The sequence below is a fragment of the Helianthus annuus genome, chromosome 10 (assembly GCF_002127325.2).
Source record: "Helianthus annuus cultivar XRQ/B chromosome 10, HanXRQr2.0-SUNRISE, whole genome shotgun sequence".
Classification (NCBI taxonomy): Eukaryota; Viridiplantae; Streptophyta; class Magnoliopsida; order Asterales; family Asteraceae; genus Helianthus; species Helianthus annuus.
In genome coordinates this window covers 112,048,166-112,064,769 of record NC_035442.2, presented here as the reverse complement: position 1 = coordinate 112,064,769, position 16,604 = coordinate 112,048,166, and positions in this window count along the sequence as shown.

The following is a 16,604-nucleotide window of genomic DNA, read 5'->3' as shown; positions in this document are numbered from 1 at the left end:
TTGTTCTAAAAATAAGCAAGTGTGCTGAAGAAGATAAGATAATGTTTGCTTCTAATCTGTTTAAGAGCTCAGCCCTAGAATGGTGGAACACTATCCTCCAGTCAAGAGGAAGTGATAGAGTATACAACATGGAATGGGAGGAGATTAAGAATATGGTAGAAAGGAAATTCTGCCCTCCCAATGAAAAGGAGCAGATAGCAAATAAGTTTCTGAACCTTAGAATGACCGGGGTAGATAGTAAGGGTTATACTACTACATTCTTTGAATATGCTAGAATAGTACCAACCCTTGCATCACCTGAACTGGTATTAATCTCCCATTACATCTGGGGATTAATTGGGGAGATTAGGCATGTAGTCAAGGCAGCTAGACCGCAAACCATAGAAGAAGCTGTAGAACTAACTAATACCTTGACAGATGAATTAATCCTTACTAGAGAAGAAGACCAGAGGAGAAACCTAACCCAAAGGCTTACCCAAGAATTCTGTTTTGTAAATTCCAACCGTAGGAATATAGGTTCTACCTCTGCACCATACTGCAAAACCTGCAGAAAGAAGCATTCAGGAAGATGCTCCACTCACTGCAATTTCTGCAAGGCACCATGACACAAGGAAGAAGATTGCAAGAGGAAATCCAGTAATGGACTGTGCTTCAATTGTGGAGAAAAAGGCCACATCAAGCCAAATTGTCCGAAATTAGCTCCAGCTGCGAACAACAAGAACACTAAAAATGATAGAGCATTTGTTCTAACTGCAGATGAAGCCAAGATGATCCCGGACGTCATAGCTGTACGTTCTTAGTTAATGATATTTTTGCTAAAGTGTTATTTGACTCTGGTGCAAACCAAAGTTTTATTAATACTTCGTTTTGCAAACTTCTAAATCATTCATTAACTAAACTACCACAAGAATGTCTAGTAGAGACAGCAAACGGAGAAACTGTTAGGATTTCTGAAATCTTGCAGGGAGCAAGAATAGAAATTTTTAATCAAAAACTTATTGCAAACCTTTACCCAATAAATCTGGCAGGATTTGATGTTGTATTAGGAATGGATTGGTTAATAGCAAATAAAGCCAGTATTTCATGTGATCAAAAGTCAATCCAAGAAAATTCACCAAGAGGTGAAAAGATCACAATTAAAGGAGATAAACCATCTAGATCCACTAAATTCATCTCTGTGATGAAAACTGCAAGTTATATAAGAAAAGGGTCTATAGTGTATTTGATTTCTATAATCACTAACACTAAAGGAAAATAATTAAAAGACATTCCAGTAGTGTCCCAGTTTTCAGATATTTTTCCAGAAGAATTGTCAGGACTACTGCCAGACAGAGAAGTTGAATTTAGAATCCATCTGCTACCAGGAACGGCACCAATTGCCAAAGTACCTTATCGTTTGGCACCCGCCGAAATGCAGGAGCTAAAGAAACAATTAGACGAATTATTAGAGAAAGGATTCATACAGCCAAGTTCATCGCCATGGGGAGCACCAATTTTGTTTGTCAAAAAGAAGGACAGATCAATGCGTATGTGCATTGACTACCGTGAATTGAACAAGGTCACGATTAAGAACCAGTATCCATTACCAAGAATCGACGATCTGTTCGATCAACTGCAAGGAGCTCGATTTTCTCTAAAATTGATTTAAGATCAGGATATCATCAATTAAAGGTACAGGAAGAGGACATTCCTAAGACTGCATTCAGAACAAGGTATGGCCATTATGAATTTACTGTCATGCCATTTGGTTTAACCAATGCCCCAGCTGCATTTATGGACATGATTAACCGAATATGTAAGCCATATTTGGATAAATTCATAATTGTCTTCATAGATGATATTCTAATTTACTCTAAGAGTAAAGAGGAACATGCAAAGCATTTGCACTTACTTTTAAGTTTATTAAGAAAGGAAAAGCTTTACGCTAAGTTTTCCAAGTGCGAATTTTGGTTAGAGCAGGTATAATTTCTTGGACACTTAGTCGATCATGAAGGAATTCATGTGGATCCAACAAAGATCAAGGCAATTACCCAATGGAAAACCCCTAAATCACCAACCGAGGTTAGAAGTTTCTTAGGATTGGCTGGTTATTATAGAATATTTATTCGAAATTTTTCTAGAATATTGATTCCCTTAACCAAGTTAACTTATAAATCCATTAAGTTTGAATGGGGACCAAAACAAGAAGAAGCCTTTAGAATTCTTAAGCAAAGATTAACCCATGCACCCATATTAGCGTTACCAGAAGGAACTGAAGACTTTGTAGTCTATTGTGACGCTTCTAAGTTAGGTTATGGATGTGTATTGATGCAACGTCAAAAGGTGATAGCTTACGCATCTAGACAACTTAAGAATCATGAAGAAAATTATTCAACCCATGATCTAGAATTAGGAACCATAATTTTTGCCCTTAAGATTTGGAGACATTGCCTTTATGGTAGTAAGTTTACCATATTCACATATCATAAGAGTTTAAGGTATATTTTTGGGCAAAAAGAGTTGAATATGAGACAAAGACGCTAGATGGAGATTCTTAGTGATTATGATTGTAATATCCAATATCATGCAGGGAAAGCCAATGTAGTGGCTGATGCTTTAAGTCGAAAGTATCATGAAAAGCCGAACAGGGTACGTTCTCTTAAATTAAATCTACAAGTAGATTTAAATGAGCAGATTAGCAAAGCACAAGAATCAGTAATCAAGGATGATACTGAAAAATTAAAAGGAATGATTAAAGAATTAGAACAAGGAACAGATGGAATTTGGAGATTCCATAAAAACAGAATGTGGATACCTAAATTAGGAAACCTATGCCACCGTATATTAGAAGAAGCCCATAAGTCTAAGTATACGATGCACCCAGGAAGTGATAAGATGTACCAGGATTTAAGGAAAAATTTCTAGTGGATAGGAGTGAAAAAAGATATAGCAGCTTATGTTTCTAAATGTTTAACTTGTTTACAAGTCAAAGCTGAACACTAGAAACCCTCAGGATTGCTACAACAGTTAGAAATGCCAGTTTGGAAATGGGAATTGATAACAATGGATTTTGTTACCAAACTACCCAAAACAAGAAAAGGTAATGATACAATCTGGGTGACTGTAGATAGGCTAACCAAGTCAGCTCATTTCTTACCAATGAAAGAAACTTTTAGTATGGAACAATTAGCCAAATTGTATGTAAATGAAATTGTTTCATTACATGGAATTCCTTTATCAATTGTTTTTGATAGGGATAGCCGTTTTACCTCTCATTTTTGGGCAAGTTTCCAAAAAGCAATGGGAACCAAGTTGAATCTAAGCACAGCTTACCATCCTCAAACGGACGGACAAAGCAAAAGGACAATTCAGACAATGGAAGACATGCTTAGAGCTTATGTAATTGATTTCGGAGGTAATTGGGACGATCACTTACTTTTAATAGAATTTTCTTATAATAACAGTTATCACACAAGTATCGATGCTGCACCATTCGAAGCACTTTATGGACGAAAGTGCAGAACCCCAGTCTGTTGGGCAGAAATTGGGGAAAAGCAACTATCTGGACCTGAGATAGTGCAGGAAACAACCGATAAGATCATTCAAGTCAAAGAACGACTGAAAGCAGCACGCGATCGACAGAAGAGCTATGCTGATAACAGACGTAAGCCATTGGAATTTCGAGTAGGAGATAAAGTATTGTTAAAAGTTTCTCCTTGGAAAGGAGTAGTAAGATTCATCAAACGGGGAAAGCTAAGTCCCAAGTATGTTGGACCTTTTGAGATTATTAGAAAAATAGGACCTGTAGCCTATCAGCTACAACTGCCAGAGGAAATGGCAGGAATACATGATGTATTTCATGTATCTAATCTCAAGAAATGCCTATCTGATGAATCACTTGTAGTACCTCTTAAGGATATAGAGGTAAATGAACAACTCAAATTTGTAGAAAGGCCTCTATAGATTGAAGACAGGAAAGTCAAGAACCTTAAACATAAAAGATTAGTTCTGGTCAAAGTGAAATGGGACTCAAAAAGAGGACCTGAATACACATGGGAGCTTGAGTCAGAAATGCAAAAGAAATATCCACACTTGTTCTAGTAGACCTCGAGGACGAGCTTTAAAACAAGGTGGGGAGGATATAACAACTCTAAACCGACACCCTCGTAATATTTTCCGACACCCTAAAAATATTTAAAATATCCCAAAATGCCCCTAAATACACCCCATACGTAAAAACGGGCCCCGAATACCCTAAATACTATTAAAAATAATTAAAAACTGAATTTTGGGTTTTAGGCGGGCCGCGTAAGCCACCCTTAACCCTTACGCGGGCCGCCCGATGCAGTCGTTGGAAAGCCGTCTCGGGGAGGGTATTGCTAATGTTAAAATGGGTTATTATACTAACACGCGTGCATTTGTGTAATTTATAGATTATTCCCATGAAATCCTTACTGATAACCCTAAGACAGCAATGTGAGTTTATCCGTTTTTGTAAACCTTTTTGTTAACTGTTTTTACAAAACCTCACATGATTAATTATACATTAAGCAGTTATTGTGTATTTGTAAGAATACAATTATCGTGGGTATGTTGGGGTTTTGTATACAAAATTTATTACCACCTGGTCAAGGAGTAACATTTCCACAAGTTGAGTCTGACAGTACCACGGGTGATAATTGGTATAACTTGGAAACAAATGTAACTGCGAGACCGCCCTCAATACTGTAAAATGGTTTTTATTAGAACTTGATTAAACTTGGATTCACTCACCAGTATTTCCCACTGACAAAATATTTTTAAACGTGTTTCAGGTAACAAAATGTGAAAGCCAAATAGAAGCCAGCTAGACAGCACTGGAGGCTTGGAAAAGTGGCAATAAAGTTACCTAATAATAAAATAGATGTTTTTATTCAATAAAATAGGGTGTACCCCTATGAAAATGTGTATACTGAAAACTTGGGTTTTACCCTTGTGTTTAATGATATGGAAATGTGGTATTTTACTCTGATAAAATATTTCCTAACTGCGGTCCTGATGAAAAATTCCGCTGCCAAATTAGACAATAACAGGATACCACCGAAACTGGCCGTGGCCGCCCGTTCCCGGGTTATAACAGGGGGACGGGGGTTGCGACAAGGATTCTCTTGAATCATCTGCTTGATGGCCACTTTCATAATGTCAGCTTCTCTTTCTGCATCTTCTTCATCAATTTACTTTTGCCTTTTTCTTTGATTTAAGGCAATGATGGAAGTGTCAGATGATGTGAATAATGTTTTTAAAGAGAGGGCCTGCTGCTTTGGCTCATCAGCTTTCTTGTTCTTGTATGCTGGTTCTTTGGAGCTGTAGGATATGTCTCACTTAGTTTTTCCAGCTTCTCATACACCATGTCAGTGTACTTCCTAGACCACTTTGATATGGACTTTGCTGAACCATACTTGGCTGCAACCAACTCGGCCTTCTTTCTTTTGTATTCCAGGGTAAGTTCTGCAATGGTCTTTTTGTACTTATTCCAATCTGGTGCAGATCTTTTCATACTGGGATCATTTCTTACCCTTTCAATTCTGTTTGCTTCAGCTTTGAGTGCAATGAGTGGCCAGTCTTTGAATTGTTCAGCTTTGGCAGGATAGAACTTGTCTCTCATGATTAGCTCTAAGAGATCTTTCCTCGTTTCCTTTTGCAAATCAGCGTTTGGTGGTAGATTAGACATCTCTTTGCTTAAGTCTCTTGCATAGTCTTCCAATTTCTTTACTTTACTAAGACAAATCTGAATTCGACTTGAGATTCTACTATCACTTTCCCCTTGACTTTCATATTTGGCATGCAATTCAGCTTGCTTGGCTTTAAGTTTCAGATATTCTTCCATGTTCCGGGGAGGTCTGAAGCCAAGAAGGGAAGGAAATTTTCTTTTTGCAGGATTATCCACTGTATAGAATTGCCTCATTTCATTTTTAACTGCATGCAATTCCAGAGGATAGTCTGCTGCTAATGGAACAACTCTTGAAGGATCATGTCCTTCAAGTGGTTTTGGGTCAGTGATTTGGTTTGATAATGATGGAGGAATGAATGGTTTAGGTTTGGTTTGAATGAAAGGTGTGGATGATATAGGAATAGGTGCTGGTATGTCATCATCATGCACCTGAAACTTCCTTTTTCTGGTGTAAACCTTTGTAGAAGAAGGGATTTTTGTTTGGGATTTTGAAACAAAAATGATTATAGCTTGGGAAGGAATGTTGGAGGTGGTGGATGGCTGACTAACAGCTGTTGAGACAACCGGTGTCTCAACCACTGTTGTCATAACAACTGTTGAAGTGTCAACTGTTGTCTTCTGCTTTTTGGCAGGTGGTTTTTGTGGTGAAGGTGTAGTTTTGGGTGTGGCAGTGGTTGGTTTTTCTGAACTATCGGTGGTTGGCTTTTTGGGTGTTTGTTTTTGTGGTTGTGGTTTTGAGAATTTGGCAAGTGGTAGTTTGTTATGTTTGAAGGATTTCTTTCTGGTGGAAGTGCCAACATCCTTTGTTTTCATTTCCCATTCTTTTCTTGCATTTTGTTCCTTTTTCCACTCCCTTTCCTTGGTTTCTTTTTTATTTTGAGCAGTCTTTTTGTCTGTCTCCACTTTATCTGCCAAAATGTTTAGGGTTTCATCAACTCCATTTTTCTTTCTTTGACAGGTGTTTCAGTAGTGATTTCAGAAGACTTCTTTTCAGATTCTGGCTTTTGATTTGGCTTTAGATTTGGAGTAGGTCTGCCAAAATTCTTCATGTCATGTTTCTCCCCCTTTTTGGCATCATCAGCTTGATCATCATCATCTTTGTAGATGGATGCAGGGGCAGTGCCAGTAATTTTAACCAAGGCATCTTTGATGGCTTTGATGTCAGCCTGGGTGTCCTTGTATCTTGCATCAACCATATTCCTGAGTAGTGCCATTTGATGGTTATGCTGAGTTTCTGCCAATTCCCTTTAAGCTGTAATAATTGGCTGGACTGCATTCCATAGCTCTTGGGAATATTGTTGTGGAGTGGGTTGTGACAATAGTTTCCATAGTAGATAGCCTCTCCGTCAAATCCTGATAATTTAAATCATCACCCAAGTTAATGGGATCATCTGATTTCCCACTAGTAGTGGTTGTATCAGTAGTGGAACTAGGAGGAGTCTCCAATGGGTCAACCACTGATGCCCCTTTTTCTTGGTACTGGGGACTTCCCACTGCAGTAGTTACCTTAGTAATCTCACCAGTGGTTAACTTGAACACACCAGTAGATTCCTTGATAGCATCAGCAGTGGTTGCCTTCAAGGGAGGCTTATTTATGAAACTACTATCCAGATGTAGATCAGTGGATCCAACATCTGTAGTAGCTGCTCCACTTGAATCAACAGGAATTTCAAGAAATTCCTGTGGTGTAACCTCCTCAACTGTTTGTGGGATAACCAAATGAGGTATTTCAAACACAGCTATTGTTGTGGTTGTACTCTCAGTAATGTGTTGATGAGAGGGGCTGTTTTGTGTCTGAAGCTCAATGGCATCAAACAGAGGTATAATGGATGGTGGTAATTGTGATGAGGGGATAGGAGTTGAAAGAGAGTTTGCCCAGGGAGAAGGGCTGTGAAACATATCCTCAAGTGAGGTATATGCATCATTTTGTGGTGTCCCTGTGCTTACAACCTGTTCCTTTTGTGCGGAAGCAGGAGGAGTTAAGGCTTTGGGTGGAGATCTTTCCAACTGTTGTGAGGAAGTAGCAAAGTGGTTATTGGTGACATTTGTGTTGTCACTGGATTAACTTCTGGGATCTCATCTTCCAGAAGGTCTTTTTTAGAGGGTTTGGTGGGATTTTTGGATATTTTCTTTTTGGTCTTTTTAGGAAGTGTTAGTGAGGGTTGCACAGCAGTGGTTGTGCTGCTGTGGTCACCATGAGCAGTGGGCTCAACAGCAGAAACCTGAGGAGCAGATGTGGACTCGTCTAAATTTTGTTCAGGCTCCTCTGTTTGTGTTTTTGAAGGTTTTGACTCTGACAATCTTGTAAATGTTTCAGTAGAAAAACTGTTTATTTGAAAAGAAGCACCTTGGAGAAGCACTTGTGCACTGTCTTTTGGTACTTTCTGTTGTAAGTAATAGCTCAAAAACCTTGGAAACAACAAAAATGGTTTCTTATTTTATTTGATATTATTAACATTTTTAATCAAATCATTGAAAATCTCTTGGGAGTAATTGAAATCAACTGCTGCCATTATAGCATATCCCAAGTATTGAATTTTCAATGGAATTTCATTGAAAGCTGTTGTTTTATTTGAAACACAGATGAGCAGGGTATGAAACAGAAACTTCATGGGAGGTGGAAAATCTCCCTTTTGCAAAGTTGCTTTTGTCATTTGTCCCACATACCCTCTTTCGATCAAGTCAGATTGATACTCATCTTTAGGGAAAGAATTTTTACCTGTGAGATCGTTCATCTCAAAAACCTCGGATATGGATTGTGGTGTGATGGAAACCAAAATTTCTCCTACTTTAGATGTAATGGCACAATGCTTTTTATCTTGAACCTCCAATTTTGCATTTTTCCAGAAATCTCGTAGGGTTTCTTGGTAGATGGGTGTGTTGCAGGTCAACAAAGTTTTATACTTTGAAGATGAGAGAACATCGATGATTGAGTGGAAATCTTTGTTTTTACTTGTTTTCTCAAGTGTGCAAAGATAATTGTGTGGGTTTTTTAGAGTGAGAGCCATCGTGATTTGGAGAAATTTGCGAATGGAAGAAGAGGATGAATGAGAGATGGAAACCGCTTTTGAAGGAATTTTGAATTCGATTCAGCAGCAAAAACTCTGTTTGAGGGTTATCAGGGTTTTTATAAGGGTGAGAAGTGAATGCTGACGTGGTAGCGGTTACAAAGATCGGATGGCTAAGAACTGTCCACATGACAACCGCTGATGGAAGGTGGAAGACAGTTGTTTAGGAAACCACTGATGGACAACATCAGTGGTTGACAGTAGTGAAAATGAGAACAGTGACTGATTTTAACTATCAGTGGATAGCCATCAGTGATTAAAACACTGATGTTTGATCAACAGTGATTAACAAGGAAAATGAAGAAACAGATGTTGTCTTTCAACAGTGGATAATTTTCAACAATCAGATGTTTGAACCAAACAGTGGTTATGACAGACTTTTAAGGATTAAAGAAAACTTTCATTTTTAACTATTTTTAAGGATGGATTTTTTATTTTTCTGAAAACATTTTGATGCATTATTCATAGAAAAACAGGATTTTGCCTTCTATTCCATATTAAGCATGCCAATTCTAGAGATCAAGCTTTCAAAGGTGGATGTGTCTAATGCTTTTGTTAGCACATCTGCCAGCTGATCCTTAGTTGAAACATGATGCAGAGAAATCAAACCTTTTTCATAGCAATCCCTCACAAAGTGATGTCTGATGTCAATGTGCTTGGTGGTTGAATGTGACACTGGATTTTTGTTTATATTTTCTGCTGCTTGACTATCCAACATGAGGGGTGTCTTTAAAGCAGTGATACCAAAATCCAGCAGTTAATTTTGAAGCCATAAGAGTTGGGATGTGCAGCTTGCAGCAGCAATATATTATGCCTCAGCAGTGGATGTTGAAACAGCTGCTTGCTTTTTGCTTTGCCAAGATACTAAGAAATCACCTAGAAATTGGCACTCTCCTGATGTGGACTTCCTTGTTGTGTTACATCCAGCAAAGTCATTGTCTGAGAAACCTGAAAGCTTAACATTCCCATTAGCAGGGTACCAGATACCAAGTGTGGGAGCACTTTTTATGTATCTGAATATCCTTTTCACAATTATGAGGTTAGACTTCCTAGGGGCTGATTGAGATCCTGCACAAACACATGTTACAAACATGATGTCTGGCCTAGATGCAGTTAGGTACAATAAGGACCCAATCATGCTTCTATATAAGGTTTGATCAACCAAATCATCCTTTTCATCAGTCATGACCAGCTTAGTGGTTGCCATGGGTGTACTACATGGTTTGCAATCATTCATCTGAAATTTGTTTAAAAGTTCTTTAGCATATTTTCTTTGATAAATGAAAGTACATTTTGCAGTTGCTTTACTTGGAGACGAAGAAAGCACTGTAGTTCACCCATTGCACTCGTCTCAAACTCAGCTGTCATGAGTTTTCTAAACTCTTCACACATTTTGTTACATGTCCTTCCAAAAATGATGTCATCCACATAAATCTAGACAATCATCAAATCTTTTCCTTTCCATTTTAAAAACAGTGTTTTGTCAATTTTGCCTCTTGAGAAGCCAGTAGAGATTAGAAAAGTGGAAAGAGTTTCATACCAGGCTCTAGGTGCTTGTTTCAGGCCATACAAAGCTTTGTTTAGCTTGTAGACATGATTTGGATTAAATGGATCCTCAAAACTAGGAGGTTGACAAACATATACCTCTTCTTTAATCTTACCATATAGGAATGCACATTTGATATCCATCTGAAACACCTTGATGTTGTGGTTGACAGCAAAGGCCAAGAATAGTCTGATAGCGTTCAATCTTGCTACAGGGGCAAAGGTTTCATCATAATCAATGCCCTCTTCCTGTCTGAAACCTTGAACCACAATCCTTGCTTTATTTTTGACAACAATGCCCCTTTCATCAATTTTGTTTTTGAAGACCCACTTTGTGCCAATAGGACTCACACTCTCTGGTAGTGGTACAAGTTCCCATACTTGTTGTCTTTTAAATTGTTGGGGCTCTTCTTGCATAGCTTCTACCCAATTGTTGTCTTTCGGTGCCTCTTGGTACTTGACTGGTTGATAGAGAGATAGAAAGCCAGCAAAAAGACAGATGTTTTGGGATTGACTTCTGGTGAGAACCCCTTCATTGATGTTGCCAATGATTTGATCTGGTGGATGAGACTTCAGGAAGATTAAATCTCCTTTGTATGGAACAATGGCATTAAATGGTGAAGGCTACAGATGTGAATCATCTGAGCTAACAACTGTTGGTGACTTTGATGATCTAACAGCTGTTTGAAATGGAGGTGGATGGATAGGAGGAATTGGTGTGACACCATGTTGATTTTTATCCACTGTTGGCAGATTTTTAACAACAGTGGTTAAGGATGTGGAGACATAGGTTGAAGGGCTACTTTGGTCAACAACTGTTGATGTAGCAGTGGGTGAGCTTTGACAGCTGCTTTGAACATCTGTTGCTCTGGTGATGGATGTGAATTTCTGTTGTGGAATTACAACTTCATATCCATTGTCTGGTGGAGGAGGTTGAGGTGTACCTGCATTGTTAGGCTTGACAGAAACATTTTCAAAGGTGAATTTATCAAGATCAAATAACTCAGCAGGGTTTGCAGGGATTTTCAGTGAAGAAAGTTCATTGGACTTTACATTCAAAGTCTCTTCCACACACCTAGTCCTAGTGTTAAAAACTTTATAGGCCTTGGCAGTGGTTGAGTATCCCAAATGATAACCACAATCTACTTTGGCTGCAAATTTTGAAATTGAATCTTTTAGGTTCAAAATGAAACAAGGGCAGCCAAATACTTTAAAGTAGGAGATCAGTGGTTTGATTTTATACAAAATTTCATAGGCAGTCTTTTGATGCCTGGGGTTGATCAAAACTCTGTTCTAGACATAGCAGGCAGTGTTTGATGCCTGGCAGCTTCAATCAGAGTTCTATTTTTCCTTTCAACCACCCCATTTTGCTCTGGTGTTCTTGGGATGCTGTACTGCCTTACAATCCCTTTTGACACACAAAACTCATCTAGCTCCCTATTTCTGAGTTTTGTGCCATTGTCACTCCTAAAGACTTTTACTGGCAAGTCAAATTGCTTTTCAACCTGTTTGACAATGTCTTGCAAAATGCCTGTAGTCTCATCTTTAGAATGTAAGAAATAAGTCCATGTAAACCTAGTAAAATCATCTACAATAACCAAACAGTATCTTTTCTTTTCAAGGCTCATGATTTTTACTGAGACAAACAAATCCATGTGCAGCATTTGCAAACACTTGGTTGTTTTGGACTCTTCAATGGACTTGAATGAGCTTTTATGTTGTTTTCCTATTAAACAGGAGATACAATGCTCAGGACAAGTAAACAATTTTTGTGGAAGGCCTCTTACAAGGCCTTGTTTTGACAAAGTTGTGATTGTCTTGAGATTGGTGTGCCCCAATCTTCTGTGCCATAGTTCTGTCTCTTTGTTAGAGGCAGCTGAGAACAGACAAGCATCAGTCATAGGGCTCTCTTTTGACAAATCAACTACATAAACATTGCCACTTCTTTGAGCAACAAGTTGAGTTTTTCCAGTTTTTATTATTTCTTCAATCTTTTTAACCATTTCTGGTCCAACAATCTTGCAACTCTCCTTAGTAAAGAATGACCCATAGCCTTTGTCACTCATTAGTGAGACACTAAGGAGGTTGAATTTTAGATTGTCAATGAGATTGACATTTTCAAACTTGACTTTTCCAGACTGAACTGTTCTAGACCCCAACACCTTTCCCTTACTGTTATTACCAAAAGATATATCACCCCTCCATGAGTTTTGAATTCTTTGAGTAGGGCTCTACATCCTGTCATGTGCCTGGAGCCTCCACTGTCTACATACCAAAGACTATCTAAGCATGCAGAAGCTCCCTGCATATCAAGTAAATAATTAGTTCCGGAGGGTCTCCAAAGCCAATAAGGCTTTGGATGGGGTCACGACAGTGTCAGAGTCAAGTCCAGGAACATGGACAGTGGTTAGCTCAGGGGTTTGAACAACTTTTGAAGCATTTCTCTCTAACCACTGTTGTGGGCCATTTCCTATCAGATGTTGATATCCAAAGGGATGGTTGTTCACTTTTGGTTTAGAAGGCTTTTTGTAAACCTCATAAACATGTGGGACCCTTTGGTATGGAGGCTGACCTTTTCCTCTTTGGAATTGGTTGGCAGGTGGTGCATCTGTCACCTGCACATCTCTTGGAGCAGTGTTTTTGTTCAGCTGTTTTGTAACAGCTATTTGGACAGACACAAATGGTGGTTGTTTATGACAGGTTGTTTTGATGAGCTCATGGGTGTTTTTGCAGTGTATTCTTTTCTTTTAACCTCAAAGGTTTTGAGGTACACACACTCATGAGTGAGATAGTTTGATTTTTGACAGATGGTGCAGCTTTTTGAAGGCCCAATGATACTTGTTTTATTAATATCATAGGATTTTAAATGAAAACAATCTTTTATTGAATGATTTTTCTTTTCACAAAAGTCACAAAACAAATTTTTAACTTTTTCTCTCTTTTTCCTCTTTTCAGACTCCTTTGCAACAGAGTTTTGAACCACTGTTGGAATGTCCTTAAGAGGAGTTACCTTGGCCTTTGGTGCTTTTACACCATCCACTGTGGAAAAATCCATGAGTTTGAAATTCTCAAGGATGTCACACTCATCTGACCAAATGGGTTTGAATTGGTATTTTTTAATCTCCTCAAAGGTTGAGGACCCCTCTGGTCTTTCAAGAGTGATTTTGTTACCATTTTTATCAGTTATTTTTATTTCTTGACCATCCTTGTTTGTTGGTATTATCTCAACAGTGTTTTGAACAGACTCATTTACAGCAGTGTTTTCAACTTGGTCATTTTTCCTGAAACCTATGCCAAATTTTACATTGCTTTTGATCTGTTTCTCTAACATAACTTCATAACCTTTGCAGGATTCCACCCATTTTTCACATGTGATTTGGGTGGATTCCAACTCCTTTTTACAGGTTTGATATTTTTCTATCATGGCCTGGGGTTGGTCCTTGGTTATGCTATGCTCATGCTTGAAGCTGCAAATTTCATTATCCTTTTCTGACAATTTGATTTTCAGTTCTTTAACACACTTTTCAAATTGTATTTCATGCTTTAAGATCTTGTCTCTAATGTTTTCATTCACCTCTTTAACATTAGCAAATGCTATGATGCATTTGTCTGAACATAGGTTTTTGAGGACCTGAGTTGATACCTTAGTTGCAGCCATAATGGCATAGTCACAGACACTCTCACATTCTTTGGGCTTCTTCTCCTCTTCTTCAACAGACCATGGGTGGACAGTGGCTCTATCAGTGGTTCAGGTTTGTCTTCCAACAGTTGTTCACCAACAACAGCAGTAACCACTGCTTCATCAATTGCATCCACTATTTCTGCACTGGATTCCCCTTCTTCAGTTTCCAGCCCTTCTGGGATAGACTCTAATGCTGCAAAACAGAATTCATCACTAGAAACATTATTCTTAGCATATAGAGCAAAGTTTTCATCAGCTAAATCTTCAGGCAAGCTACTCCAATCAACAAAGCCTTGGGTAAAGAAGCTTTGCTGATCTGTTTGAGTAGATGTTTGGGTAGCTTGTTGAGGTGCAGCTTGTTGCACCTGAACCTGAGGAGCTGAGGCCTGGACATACTGTATCTGTGGGACAGGGGATTGGACATAGTGCACAGGAATAGGTGTTACAGGGTGTGCATAGTGAGCAGTGTTTACATGAGCAGCAGGGGCATATTGGGAATAATGCATAGTGTTTTGGGTATTTTGAGGTTTAGGGCCAGGATGTGTGATGATTGGTCCATTATTTTAACTCCTACACTCTCTAGCAAAATGACCTAACCTATTACACTTGTAGCATTTTATCTTTGATTTATCCAACCCCACTTTCAAGTTCCTATGTAACCATGGAAATTTTCTCCCTGTTCTCTTATAAAACTTGCTGGTTCTAACACTCAGCAGTGCAAGTTGGTGCAAAATATCCATCTCCTCCAGATCAGTTGGATCAAAATGCTGAAGATCATTGAGTTCAAAGGATAAGTTGTCAGAACTCTGGTTTTCACTACTAGCTGTGAAAGCATAGTTAGTTGAGTAAGAATCAGAGTTACTAAAAGCTCCACCAGCAGTTATGATCATAACTCTGATCTTTACTACTACCAGAATCCTCTTGACCAAGAAGTGCTGTGCTACCAAATGTATAATCATCAGCAACCTTTCCAGACTCTTGTAACTTCTTTTTCTGGTTCAACTCTCTCTCATAAGTGAGGAGTCGACCATGAAGTTGAGTCAGACTTAGTTCTTTGAACCCAACGGAATTTCTGGTTACACAGGCAATTGTGTCCCATTTTTCAGGAAGTGACCTTAGAAACCTACTATTTAGAGTTGATTTTGCAAATTCAACATTAACAAGTTTCAATTCACTAATGAGACAACTAAAACGTTCAAACTGTTGTGTTAGTGATTCTCTTTTCACATGGCAGAATGTTTCATACTGTTGATTCAAAACCTCCCTGTTATTTTCTATCACCTCTTCTGTACCACCGAACTGTTCCTTTAAAGCATCCCACAGCTCTTTGGCACTGTTACAGTGTAACAATCCAGCATAAATATCATTTGGAAGAGTTGAGGCTACTATGCTAAAAGCCTTTGCATCTAGTTCAATTTTTTGAAAATCTTGTTCTGAGTAGTTTTCAGGGCTTTTAGGCGCAAAGCCTTTGGGATCTTCAATACTAGGCACCTGTGGAACATGTGGTCCATAGATAACAGCCGGTATTCTATTGTGCCAGGACATGACCCATCCGACGTTGCCAGATGTTGTATCGGATCTGACAAGCATCGGTGGTTTGAAAAGAGTCCCGGTGTTGTGAGTATCGTGTGATTGTGATGCCATTCTAGTTGTTTTACAGGTCTTGAATAATCAACTTTCATACGTGATTATACCTTACTCTGTTTTTCAACTAAATATGAACAACTGAAAGTATCAATGAATTCGAGCTGAACTTTTACATCAAAATGATTGTTAGATCAAATTTGACTGTCCAAAGCTCTGATACCAATTGTTAGGATCTGAGTTTCTTAGATTGTGTAGCTTAATTAGAAATGAAGATGAAACAAAGAATTGAAGTGCAGTGGAATTATGGAAATAAACTTTGATTACACAATAAAGGAAGAATAGCTATAAGCAAACATGATTTCATTAAGTCAAATGATTGCATCTATTACAAGATTCAACTTATGCATGCATGCACTAGACTCCCCCTCAGCCTGAGCTCAGTGATTTGTTCGTACAGAATGACTTGTGAAGAAAGAGCAAATGGAACAGTACAGAGTACTGTTCTATTTATAGTACCGATGAAACCACTGAGCATCTTTGTTGACGTCACCATGAAAGTGGCATCTAACCTCCTAACAAACTCTAAACACTGTTCTATGTAAACACTGATTACAATTAGACATTGATTACATAAACCACTGATTCACTTTCCACTGTTGTAGTCTAAGCACTGATGATGAGCATCAATGCTTTCTTCATTGAGTCATCAGTCCTTGAATGGGCAGTACTTTGGTCTTCAACAGTTCTTGGAAGACACCAGTAGATAGAGCTTCAGTTCTTTATTCTTCATCAGATCTTTTGCTAACAGTTGTTGAGATGATCAGTGCTTGGAGTCTATCAGTTGCTAGTAAACCACTGTCAAGGAAGAAGTCTTGTACAAACTCTGCTTATAATGATCAACTGTTCTGAACCAGTTTTGGCTTTCCTTATCATATGTTCTTCTGGGTTTGAAAGCATGGACCAACAATAATCATCTTTAACACATAATGTTTAGATGATGTAACCAAACACTTTGACAAGTGACCACCAGTTC